The 14,150-nt window shown below is 35.5% G+C and overlaps 1 protein-coding gene across 1 annotated transcript in view; it reads left to right on the top strand.

Annotated features, from left to right (window-relative positions):
• Nucleotides 1-14,150, top strand: part of Thsd7a (thrombospondin type 1 domain containing 7A) — a 342,684-nt gene that overhangs the window by 65,135 nt on the left and 263,399 nt on the right. The gene's annotated exons all lie outside the window — the stretch shown is intronic.

Here is a 14,150-nt window from a genome sequence, read left to right as displayed (position 1 = left end):
TCCTCTGAGACATTTTCCATAAACTTCCAGAAGAAATTAAGCCCTCTTAGTTTTGTCCACACAGTGCCACTTATCTGGACTACAGCATATGGACATTGCCAATTTATTGTTGATTTGTTGTATCTTCCTATTTGTACTAGCTGTTTATTTCCTTATGGGTACACACTATTTTTTCTGCATCCATTCCAGTAACTAGTAGAGGACTTGACACATACTACACAGGAAAGTTACAAAAGGAAAAAGAAAATGAGACATTTACAATGCCAAATTGACAAAACCAAATCAGACTTCAAATTAGAGACAAACTAGTACCAATTTAACAGCTTGATTAACATTCTCTGTATTCCAATTTTTATAAATTCACACTTTTAAAAATTGAAATTCGCTTAAGAGAGGCATCTAAGCTCTTAGAAACAAAAAAATCCAACTGGACTAAGGGAAGAAGGCCAAGAGCTCATCTCTTTATTCACATTTGTGAATATCTTGCACACAGGAAGAGCAATTTACCAAAGATGAGGCTCAGAAACACTAACAGTTCAAGGCACTATAAAAACATTTAGCAAGGATGTGATTTTTCTTCTTGTTAAAAATTCCTAGCCAGGGGCTGGGAAGGTGGCTCAGTGGTAGAGCGCTTGCCTTGCATGACTGAGGCCCTGGGTTCGATTCCTTAGCACCACATAAGCAAAAAGAAAAAAGCCGGAAGTGGCGCTGTGGCTCAAGTGGTAGAGCGCTAGCCTTGAGCTGAAGAGCTGAGAGACAGTGCCCAGGCCCAGAGTTCAGGCCCTTCGACCGGAACCAAAAAAAAAAAAAAAAAAATTCCTAGCCAGGTATCAGTGGTTTATTCCTATCCTCCTAGCTACTCAGGAGGATAAAAGCTAAGGATTATGATTTGAAGCTAGCCTGGACAGGAAAACCTGTGAGACTCTAATCTTCAATTAACCACCAAAAAGCTGGAATGTTTTTGCAGCTCAAGTGGTAGAATGCTAGCCTCAAGCCAAAAAAAGTGAAAGGACAGCTGTCAACTCTCTCCTGAATTCAAACTCTAGGAGTGGCAGAAAAAAGAAAGGAAGAGAGAGAAGAAGAAAGAGAAAAAAAGAGAAAGAGGAAAAGGAGGAGGAGGAGGGAAGGAAGGAAGAAAGGAATGGAGGGAGGGAAGGGAGGGAGGGTGAAGAGGATGGAGGGAGGGGAAGGAGGGTGAAAAGGATCCAGGGAAGGGAGAGTGGGAGGGAGGAAGAGAAGCATTCTTGTCTCCTAATAACATTTTAGACTCTCACTTTTAAGTGCAATTTTTTATACTTTAAAGTAGTAAAACTAGCTATTTCAATTGAAAAAATACTTTTCCTTTCTATCAGGAAAGCAAAACCAGACAGCAGATGATAGCACTAAGAAAATCACTTTCATTCCAAATTGCTTTGTAAGTGGATTTGTCATAGGTAAGCAAATGGTAACTCATTTCTGGGAGCAGACATCATTGAGCAGGTACTTTAAAACAGAAGTTCTCTGGTCCAGATTGCCATACATTTGTTTAAAAAAGCATCAGGAAAAAGATATAACATTCCCATTGAGGATTCTAAATAATTTATTAGATATTCTTCCCCCAATAGAAAGTCACTTTTTTTTTTCCAGAAAGTCACTTTTAATCTACTCTTAGACTTTGGACTATATTTAATGACTAAAGTCTAGTGACAGAGTATGGAAAGTGAAATAATCACTTTATGGTAGACAATTCTGACAACTCATGTGCTAACTTGGCCATATGAGCAAAATCGTACTGGGGAGGATGTTGATGAAATACATTACTTATGCATTGCATTGAGAAGCCCCCACCTCTGAAATATTTAGCCATAAAAGTGATAACCATGGGCTAATCTGAAAGAAATTGCAAAATGAGGCCAAATTAAAGAGCATTTTACACAATCTGTGACTAGTACTCCACCAAACTATCAACACCACTAAAATAAAGGATCATAGTTTCTAGATAGCCTAAGGATCCCTGAAAATTAAATATAATGCGATCCCAACTTGACTCCTGAAACAGGAAAACAATATGTTAGTGGGAAAATTATATAAATCCAAATTAAACCAGAATTAAGGTAATAGTACCATGATGATCTTGTTGTCTTAACTTTAACAAATACATGACAGTGTGAGTTGTTAATATTTCAGGAGGGTTATATGAGAACTTGATGTAAAATCTTTACAACATTTTCATATTTATTAGAGTAAATGTTTATTAACAAAATATAAGAGCAATGAAACTAAAAATACCAAAAGAAAGCTGTTTTCAGTTATTTAAAAGGTGAATTAAATGCGATATCATAGAAATGTAATGTTAATCTACTTGTTTTACTTGAGAAAATTAATGTCCATGTTAATCTACTTGCTTTATTTATAACTAAATTAATACACATCTATTAGACAATCTCTTGATGGCAGGGCAAGGGTTTCTCTTTATATCTTATTGCCATATACTTTAATAAATTAGCTAGTATACTTCTCAGAAGAAATACAGGTATTTCACAATGTAGCAAATCAAATACATAAAGACTAAAAGAAAAAGATTTGCCATAAATTATAATTGTAGGATAATTGTATTCAAACATCTGACATCGTGTGAACAGTCACAAAAGTTGTATAGATAGACTTGTATTTATTAACAAAAATCAGACATTTCAGCTTTCCACTGGTGGTTCACACCAGTAATCATAGGTACTCAGGAGCCTGAGATGTCAGGATCATGATTCAAAGCCAGAATAGGCAAGAATTTTCATGAGACTCATATCTCCAAATAAGCACCAAGATGAAAAAGGATGTGGTACTGTAGCTCAAGTGGTAGAGCTCTGTCCTTGAGCAAAACAAAACAAAAAACAAACAACAACAACAAAAACTCTGAGACAGTGCCCAGGTCCTGAGTTCAAGCTCCTGGACCCATAGAAAAAAAGATCAGGCATTTCTAAAGCTAAGTAATCAAAGAACCCCTAAAGTAATATCTGGTATCAGATTATTGTCAAACAGCTTGTTGCATTTTAAGTAGCAATAAGGAGTAGAATGCTATAGATGCAATTAAGTTCACAGAGTTCCTTGAAGGTTGTCATGCACTATGATAACCTCTCAATTTTTTAGATCAAGAGTCCTATTCACTCTATATTACAGCTACAATACTATACAAAAGAGGGAAGGGGCATTTTTGAAACTGTTTCCAAGTGCAATGCAGAGATGTGGCTAGAGCACAGAATTTGGTAACCCTGTATTTACTAGAAGTATTCTGGGTAGTTTTAGAAGAAGCAAAAATGTGTTTTTCACATGACTTTTGCTTGGGTTTCATGGGATGAGATGATAATTTGCCTTGAATGGTCATGGTAATGTTTGTAAGAGGAATTATGTCCCAAACTCAGGGACCAAATATTTGAAATCAGAATACATATAGTATTAGACTACAAAAGAAAGTAGAAATTCCTTTTCCTCTTTTTCTCTCTCTGTTTCTCTTTCTCTCTCATCTCTTCTCTCTTTTTACACTTCCAGAAATCAAAGAGCATTTGATACCTAATTCTTTTCATCTTTCAATATTATCAAAGAAACATTGCTCTCTGTTGAATTTACCACCTAATTAATGAGATATTTAAAGAACGAGCACAATGTAAAGCTGGTTTCTGCATCTTACATAAAAAAATACCCTATAGATGATAAATTTATTTCCAACTCCAATAAATTTCAGGTGCAAATGATAAAGCAAACCAGTACTGGTAAAACCATATTTGGTGTTATATTCTAAGCACCTAATATTTATTATTACACTGCCGTGTAAAGATAACAGAAATCAATAGAGCATTGCTAAGTATCTCATCTATTAGGGATATAAAATGTTTGTATGCTTTCATAAATGTTAATGAAAAAACAATAAACTAATGTCACTTACTATAAATTAGACTCCAGGAAGGCAATAATAGTTAGCATGACATTTTGAAGCATAAGATTCCATAATCTTTCTTTATCCATCGAATCAACCTCCATGCTTTAGCTCAGTTCTTCCTCAAGGGAGAGCAGCCCTTATTGCAGTGGTACCCTTCTAACCTTGATGGTAATATCACTGAATAATTACATTACAAAGTAGCCATTTATAATGAAAACCTCAGTGCACAGAACCATAATAACACAAAAGACAGCCATTAATTAAGTATGAATTACTATATTTTAAAGTGCTGTCTATGGAAGGAGAAATGCCACCTTTGAATGAATGGTTTCCTCTGTCTCATCTGACCTCCTCCCACTCAGGGATGTGAAGGTGATAAATCACCACGTGTGGCAAACAGCAGGGATCCTCATTAATAGCAACCTCCCAGACTCCTGGCAATCACTGCCAGCACAAGTGCCATGCACAAAGGTTTTCCTTTGGGGCTGAAAGGATGCGAATGTTCTATGAGAACTTCTTAGAAATTGATATACAGTTCCTGGGTCTGCTGTCTGAACAGTGGATCATTAATAGAATTTAAAGGTACTTGCTAATGTACTCCCATTTAACTGTTATCATAATGGTTTGGATTGAGGATTTTATATCATTATCATTGCTACAATCCTGGAAAAAAAAACAAAAACAAAATCATGATACAGCTTATTACCCTTTAAATGGAAACATAAATTGAGGCAATAATCAAAGGAGCTGATTTTTATTAATCAGCCACAACAGGAAAACACATTATAAAAATAACTTAAAACAAACATTATTTTCCTTTTCTACCTTTATTGTTATAACCGAACACCTGAACAAAAGTTTCTCTTTCTTTCATTTGTATTTGATGGAAGTATCACTGAATAATTATAGTATAGTATTACAGTTTTACTGTAAGTGTTATTTAGTATCACTGAATACTTCATGTTCTATCTCTGAATGTGGCAGCTTACATGGAAAAATCACAACCAGATGATTAACAGAACATAGTGAGATACAATTGTGGTCTGATGACCCTTTAGATCATAGAATTCCAAAACGTAAAGAACAAAGGGAGGTCTTGCTTGAAAAAATAACAAAAGAATGTATATTTGGGAAGCTTACGTTTAAGCCCTAGATTCTAAAGCTTATAACTGTGGACGAATATTACCCTTGGCAATCATGACTCACAACACCAAAACAAAACTAACTATGCCAGCATTATCTAACCCAAAGGCTTATTTTTTAAATTTATTTTTGGTCTGGTGTGTATGTGTGTGAGTGTGTGTGTGTGTGTGTGTGTGTGTGTGTGTGTGTGTGTGTGTGTGTGTGTGTGTGTATGAGAAGGAGAGAAGGAGGGAAGAAAAGAGGAAGGAAAGGAGAGTGAAAAAAGAGGGAAGGGAGGGAAAGACTGAGACAGAAAGGAAATGGCATAATGAAAATAATAGACTGAAGTGCAAATTTAAGGTAATTTAAGGAAAGCAAAAATATTGACATAATGAGTTTTGGGAAATATGAGAGTTAACTCTGTTCTTTGATTTATATAGGCACTGCATATTTTACATTATACTTTCCTTTTTCCCTACATTAGATTTAGCCTTGTAATTTTAAAATATTTATTATATCAGATTTGTTTGCACCAATGAATGTTCTCAGGTTATAAATTTAATGGACACAATATTTCATTTCCAGCTATCTATTCAATATTTCATGTGTTATAAAATAACATGATATTAGAGCATCTGACTAAAAATCACTCATGATCTTATTTCTAATGTTAATTCTGCACATAAATACTTGAAAATCAATCAAAAATATATCTCAACATCTTACTGATGGAAGAAATTATAGACACTACATAATGGATTAAGGTGTAGTCTATAAAGTTGGCAGTATTTGCGTAATTTCAGATGATAAAAGATTTGTTTTCCATTTGAATCTCATAAGCAGGGTGTAACTTTTCTTGCAGTACTTTTTATTTTATTTTATTTTTGATAAGTTTTTATTGTGGAAATACAGTAGAGAGGGGTTACAATTATATGAGCAAATGAGTGCATTTCTTATCAAGCATTGTTGCCTCCTCCTTTGTTTTTTCCCTACCATCCCTTCCCATCCCATCTCCACAACTACACTTCCCCCGCCCCCATGCCTAAATTGTAGTTTGTTTTTTAATATAACATCTTGTATATCTCATTGTTGCAATGGGTCAATCTGTATCACTATTTAAACAATTAGTTTTTTTCCCTTACACTCCCCAAATTATATCAACATCAAATACAGGGAAAACAGGGGTTATGGGGGGGTGGCTGCGGGGGAACGACATACAAAGCAACAAAAAAAATCACGTGGTACCTTATAAATATGTTAGAAACAATAGCAAGAAAGAAAAAAAAACACTTGTGTCCTTATCTTGGAGTTCATTTCGCTTAACGTCATCTTATCTGACTTTTTCTGCTTGTCTCAGACATATACTAATTATTGCAAATAAGGGAAACCATGGGACCTATGTTTCTTTGGGCCTGGCTTACTTCACTTAATATATTTTTTTCCAAGTCTTCTCATTTCCTAACAAATGGGGCAATGTCATTCTTTCTAATGGAAGCATAGAGATACCATATTTTCTTTTTTTTTAATTGTGAAAATACCATACAGAGGGGTTACAATTACATGAACAAGGTAATGAGTACATTTCTTATCAAGCCTCCGCTGCATCCCCCCCCCCCCCCCCCCCCCCCGCCACCCCCTCCCCCCCCTCTCCCCTCCACCCCCTCCCCCCATGCCGGGCCAAAGTTGTAAAGTCCATTTTTGGACATAATGTCTTTTACATCTCATTGTTGCAATGGGCCCACCTGTACCCCACCTGTATCCTTATTTAAACAATTTGTTTTTCCCTTCCCCTCCCCATATTATACCAATATCAAATATAGTGAAAACACACTTTTTCTTGATCCATTCATCTACTGAGGGGCATCTGGGTTGGTTCCATTTCTTAGCTATGGTAAATAATGCTGCAATAAACATAGGTATGCTGGTAGCTTTAGTATGGTCTTGTTTGTGATCATTTGGGTAAATTCCCAAAAGTGGGATTGCTGGGCCATAGAAGTAATGTAACAAAGAGAAAATATCCATTTTATACCATCAGGAAGAAAAACTTCAATGTGTTTAAAAATGTAGAGAACTATATAAGGCAAATTATATTAAAACAAGGTATTTATATTACAAAGTGCTTATCTACTAATTTCTTCCCATTAATCAAAATTGATATTGTCACCCGATAATGAATGCCAACATTTTTGGCATCCTACTGAACTGCTTCAAAGTTTGCTTCCTATGTCTTCAGATGAAGCAAAAAATAGTTTTGAGACTCTATAACACATGTGGCTGAGGAAATATCATTGCACATTGTTCCCTTTCTTCTTTATCTACAAAGCGTTCTGTTACTATAACATTGTATGTTAGTTACCAACTAATATATTCATAAATACTGAATAAGTGATACATTGTTGTGACTGTAGATGAGAAACGAAATCCTGCCCTAAATGATTTGGAAATACTCCAGTGGTGGAGTAAGATATTGAAGTGGAAATATATACAGATCAGAATCTACTGAAGATGGTAGGCATTTTAGATAGGATATGTACATATACAAGAATATTTATTTCGAAGAACAAAGAGGACTTACAGAAAAATTTTGTCACTAATAAAGCTCCGAATGTTAAGTAAATAAAGCTGTCAGAGAAAATAAGATAATTGGATTTGGTTTTCTAAGTAGCACAAGTCATTGACAATTGTATAAAATAACTTTAAAATCAAGCACAAAGTACTGTATGGAAAATACTTTTTCCCTTTCACTGATTTCATACTTTATAAAAAAAAACCATAATGAGATACTCTGTAATTCACTATGTGAGGAAAAAAGTTATAAAATATTATCATGTCCCTCCATAGAGTTTATATATGCACTTTTTTGTGTATATTAACATTTGGATTGGATTTAAGGTCTCATGCCCTTGCTTGGCTTTTTTGCTCAAGCCTGGGACTTGAGCCACACCTCTATTTCTGGCTTTTTGTTTGTCTGTTTGTTTCTTTGTTTGGGACTTGAACTCTGGCCTAAGCACTGACCCTGAGCTTCTTTGGCTCAAATGAGCCACAGCACCACTTCTGGATTTTTTCTGTGATTTATTGGATATAAAATTCTCAGACATTTCCCTGCCCTAGCTGGTTTTGAAGCCAATCCTCAGTGACTTCAGCCTCCTGAGTAGCTAGGATTACAGGCATGAGCCGCTGACCTTATTTCTGGCTTTTTGAGGACTACTTGGAAATAAGTCTTGCAAACTACTCTGCTTGGCTGGCTTTCTACATAGCTTCTCATATAGCTTCCTGAGTAGCTATGATTACAGGCATGAGCCACCAGAGCCCAGATAAAAGTTAAAAAATTAGAAAAGAAATTATAAAATAAATATCCAAGTAGGTACTAGTAGGTAAAGAAAAGTCATCATTAGAGCTTTTAGAGAAAAAAGCAAGATGTTGTAGATAATATGTTTAAGGGAAAACCTTTTTTCCCATTTTTTAAAATTTTTGTTTATTTTTTATTGTGAAAATACTGTAGAGAGGGGTTACAATTAGATGGGCAAGATAATGAGTGCATTTCTTATCAAGCATTGTAGCCTCCTCTTTTAGGGAAAATCTTAACACATAAAGCTGGATAGTAGCAAAGAAGTGCTCATCACAGAAGTGCTATTATAGGGAGTAAGATATTCTTAGGATAAGAGAAGATATATATGGTGTAGGGCGAGATGAGAAAATCTGAATTCAAATACATGAGACAGCTTCTCACTTGTCAGCATTGTGGGGCTCATCAAGGCTGTTGTAGAAGTTAGGTGAGGGAAGCAAATAGTTTGGAATCATGCTGCGAACAAAGTCAAATTTGTACTAGTATTGTGTCTTTTATCAAGTTGAGAAAAAACATCCAGATAGTTTTTTTTTCTAAAACAGTAACCCATATATCAGGAACAATTGACTGGCTGATGGTATATAAATGATTAAAGGAAGGGTAAATTTTTAGTTTAAAGACCAATAAAAGTGGACAGGATATAATATTTTAACCAGAGAAATAAAAATGAAATACATTTTCTTAAAATATATTATAATAGATACTGCTAAGATTTGGGAGGTAATTGAATATGGTAACTAATTAATAGGAAGGGGTCAAAGAGAAAATACAGGGGCAGTTTCTATGACAAATATCACAGGAAGAGATTAGAAGGGAGACCAAGAACCAGGCCCTGAGATATTTCCCTTCAAGAAACTGGAGAGAAAGTGTGTTTGAAAGTCTGTGATGGGAAACATGACAAAAAATATGAATATAGGAAGTAGGAAGGGGACAGGATGGTTAGAGTTTAAGAAGTATCTTCATATTTGTAGCAATGCATGACAATTACTATTAGAGAGGGAGAAAGATCATTATGCAGTCCAGGTTATCAGCACTGATATAACTTAGTTCAAGAAAGTACTTTTGTGTATCAAAAGTTCATGAATAATTTTGTAAGAGACCAGATAATTGTCAACTTAATTTCTAACGTACCTAGAGTGATACATTCTACTTGTTCTTCTTCAAACCACAACGCTTCTCAAGATTGTGCCCTCAGTATTGACCTAGGGGAGAACCCACTGCCTTGGACTCTGACCTCTGACTTCCACCCTTTGCCAGAGATGCCTATTTTCTACTGCAAGGTGCATTTACTCTCCTGTCACATTTATGATTACTTCACTACTGCCTTCCTCCAAACAGCTACTTGAAAGTGACACAATATCAGATAAAGTGCTCTAGAGCTCTTGAAATTCCATTAGTTTCAAACACATACACCTGTTTTGCACCCAACTTATACATAAATATGACCTATGCATAAGATTTTTTTAGGGTTGAGTGTTATTTAATATCATCTCGAAGACATAATGAAAAGTATATGTAAATCAATCATTTCTGTCTTTTGGAGCTATCAATATAATAAAAAAAAGTTAACAACAAGACAGGTGCTGATGTAATGTAAGTAGAATGACCTTTGCCTACAATACGTGGATGTGTAAGTCTCACTCTTGTTATTCAGTGCTTTCTAGAGACAATAGTCATATTTTCTGACACAGCTATGTTAGAGGACAGAACTCAGCAGAGAGAGTCATTGTTTGTTTTTGAGAACATGAAGGGAAATGGCTTATTTTCTGGTAATTTAACAATAGAAATGTCTTGAGAGATTGTCAACATGCTTACACATTGGTATGTGAAGCTGAATTTCTAGGTAGTTACATTAGCCAATGCTATTAGATATTTATGCTTAGGGAATTATGTGACCTAAAAGTTATAGTTGTATATAGTAGTTTGATGCTATGAAATATATCCAGGAGCATGTCAAAGTTCAAATCTTTGAAATTACCATTTTGGGATTATTTCTTAAAATAATCTGTGAGATAAAAAATGTCACAAACTATGAAATTAATTTAGCTAAAAAATAAGCTTCCAATCTTGGTTCATATATGCTGACTTCCATTTGATAATCTTAGAGCAAGGTCACTGCCATAGCCTTTTACACATACTTTCTAAGCTATAAAAATAATTGAGTCTGCATCAAAGCTTAGGCAATGCTCTACAGATGGAATTAGAAACACATTTTTTGTTGCTTTATAAGTAATGATAGGTACAAATGTTTTATAGTTACAAATGTTACTACAGGTACAAACGTTTTATTCTGTTTTAGACCTCGAATGTATACTATGTATACATAGTAAAGATAAATTTTACTTTAAAATGTATCAGGAATATCTTGGAAAATGAATAGACAGTGATAAACAAGTCTAGAAGAGTAATTCTTTAAAGTCATGAATAAGAATTAGTTTCATGTTTAATATATTCTCCCCTCACCTTTGCATTTTGTCCTACAGTGGATAAGTGCACTTTGCTTTTATCATTTTATTTTACATTTCTGAGTTGCAATACATTTATTTACATTGAAAGATATAAATAGATGTATTTACACATTTGAAGCAATGCATGAAAATGTCTCAAATGCTCACTGAAAGGATGACATTATCTGACTTTTGAAATGGTAATCTCTCTGTATGTCACCTTTATAATAACAATAAAAAGTATTTAATTAAAAAACTCTTGCTCAAAAGGTATTACCAATAATGCTGGTGGATCTTACGTTAAGGTTAAAATCATGTATTCATGTTTTCAAATGGACAGACTTATGCCTATGTGTTTGATACTCAATAAACAACAAATTCATTTTCTTTCAGAGAAAAATCAGATTTTTGTATTTACATTTTTATAGGTAAGCCTTCTTAAAATCTTCAAGGGAAAAATATCAGTTTTGTATATAAGCATAATTGTACAAACATATTTCTTTTATTAAAATGTTTGCAATGCATACCAACATTAGTGAATTATGGATTTTCATACAATAAGCAGGACTTAGGCTGCTATAACTTATGATAATCAATAATCAGTGTAGTCAACAGTATAGTTCTTTGAAACTATTTAAAGCAGATGAAAATGCCACGTTGTAAAACCCTTTTTTTCCTAAAGACCTCGGAGTCAAAGCAGACACTCTGAAAACATTACAGGATGGAATAGGAGAAACCCTAGGTCTCCTTGGCACAGGCCAAAATTTTCTTCATAGAGACCCAGAAACACAACAAATCAAAGAAAAGTTGGACAAATGGAATTGCATGAAATTGCAGAGCTTCTGCATGGCAAAGGACATAGCTAGAAAGATCAATAGAAAGCCCACGGATTGGGAGAAGATCTTCACTAGCCATACAACGGATAAAGGTCTCATATCTAAAATATAGCTGGAACTCAAAAAATTAAATCCCCCAACAACAAATCCTGAAAGAAACAACTGCCCAATAAATAAGTGGGCTAAAGACTTAAAGAGAAACTTGTCTGAAGAGGAAAGAAGGATGGCCAATAGACACATGAAGAAATGCTCAATCTCTCTAGCCATAAAAGAAATGCAAATCAAAACAACATTGAGATATGACCTCATTCCAGTTAGAATGGCTATAATCAAGAACTCTAATAACAACAGATGCTGGAGGGGATGTGGACAGAAGGGAACCTTACTGTATTGTTGGTGGGAATGTAAACTTGTTCAACCACTTTGGAAAGTAATATGGAGGTTCCTCAAAAGACTCCACACAGAGCTCCCCTATGACACAGCAATCCCACTTTGGGGCATTTACTCAAATGATCACAAACAAGACCATACTAAAGCTACCAGCACAACTATGTTTATTGCAGCATTATTTATAATAGCTAAGATATGGAAGCAACCCAGATGCCTCTCAGTAGATGAATGGATCAAAAAAATGTGGTATATATACACAATGGATATCTATACCTCCATCAGAAAGAATGACATTGCCCCATTTGTTAGGAAATGGAAAGACTTGGAAAAAATTATATTAAGTTAAGTAAACCAGGCCCAAAGAAACATAGGCCCCATGGTTTTCCTTATTTGCAATAACTAGTATATATCTGAGACAAGCAGAAAAGATCAGATAAGTCGATGTTAGATGAAATGAACCCCAAGATAAGTATTCAAATGTTTTTTTTTCTTTCTGGCTATTGTTTCTTACATATTTATAAGATGAGTTCTTTGTTGCTTTGTATGTCCCTCCCCCACAGTATAACCCCTACTTTCATTGTATTTGATGTTGGTATAATTTGTGGAAGAAGGGAAAAAACAAATCTTTTAACTAGGGATACAGGTGGACTCCTTGTAACAATGAGATGTACAGGTGGTTATGTCGTAAAAGGAACTTTACAACTTTGGCGGGGGAGGAGGGGGGAGATGGGAAGGGATGGGAAGGGGAAACAAAGGAGGAGGCAGCAATTCTTGATAAGAAATGTACTCATATGGGCTGGGAAGGTGGCTCAGTGGTAGAGCGCTTGCCTTGCATGCATGAGGCACTGGGTTCGATTCCTCAGCACCATATAAGCAAAAAGAAAAAAGCCGGAAGTGGCACTGTGGCTCAAGTGGTAGAGCACTAGCCTTGAGCTGAAGAGCTGAGGGACAGCGCCCAGGCCCAGAGTTCAGGCTCCTTGACCGGACCCCCCCCCCCCCGAAAAATGTACTCATTTTCTTGCCCATATAATTGTACCCCTCTGTATGGTATTTTCACAACAAAAAATTAAATTAAAAAAATCTTTCTTCCCATAACCCAAGTTATATTCTCTTGCTGAGTTTCTGAGATTTAGACTATTGCTTGATTTCTCCTGCATTTCTATATTTCTATTTTATAGGTACATTGACTGTTGTCTGGGTCATTGCTTGTATTATTTTATTTGAAGACAGTTTAACTTACTCTAATCCAGACTCTATCAGATTAAACAGTAAATGAAAAACTATGATCTAGAATTATTGGAAATAAAACCGATTTGTTCCCCCGGTCCTGGAGCTTGAACTCTGGACCTGGGCTCTGTCCCTGGACCTTTTTATGCTCAAGTTTAGAGCTCTACCTCTAAGCCATAGCTCTACTTCTAGCTTTCCTGCCCGTGCTGGTTTCGAATCATAATTCTCAGATCTTACCTTCCTGAGTGGCTAGGATTATAGGTGTGAGCCACCAGTGTCTGGCTAAGACTGATTTTTTTTCTTAATTTTGTGTTATATCCAATGAATTCTTGACCACATTCTCCCTCCCCTCCCCCATCCTCCTGGCTGTCCTCTTTTTGAAGTCAGTCTAGGAACCCACCTTGTCCAGCCAGTGCCAAGAGAATGGTGGAGCTCTCAATAGAGCTGAAGCAGCCTTGCCAGAAGCTCTGCTCTAACCACGATTTTTGTCATGAGAGAGAAATTAAGGTGGACCCAAGGAATTATTCTTAGATGACTAGGAAAGGTAGTATAGGAATCATGCATCTCACTAGTCACAGGGTATTTATGTTTTATGGTTCCCAAGTCAGTACTATTTTCTCCAGACTATGAAAAACAATATAAGGGGGGAAAAGTTAATTTTAGTGGTACTAATAGACTGCTCAGGAGTCATAATGTTCTCACAGATAATATAGCCAGTGTGGGGGAAATGTCAGTCCACACTGCATTGCTTTTTTGAGTCAGGTGTACCGTGTGGGATTCACAGTCCATTCTGAGTAGTAGCACAATCATTGTTCACCTCCATCAATGTAATGCAAAGTGGAGAAAGGGAATCATAAGGGTGCAAAAATCAA

The sequence above is a fragment of the Dipodomys spectabilis genome, unplaced genomic scaffold (assembly GCF_019054845.1).
Source record: "Dipodomys spectabilis isolate Male_0828 unplaced genomic scaffold, ASM1905484v1 ptg000197l, whole genome shotgun sequence".
Taxonomy (NCBI): Eukaryota; Metazoa; Chordata; class Mammalia; order Rodentia; family Heteromyidae; genus Dipodomys; species Dipodomys spectabilis.
This window is presented reverse-complemented; position numbering and strand designations above follow the sequence as displayed.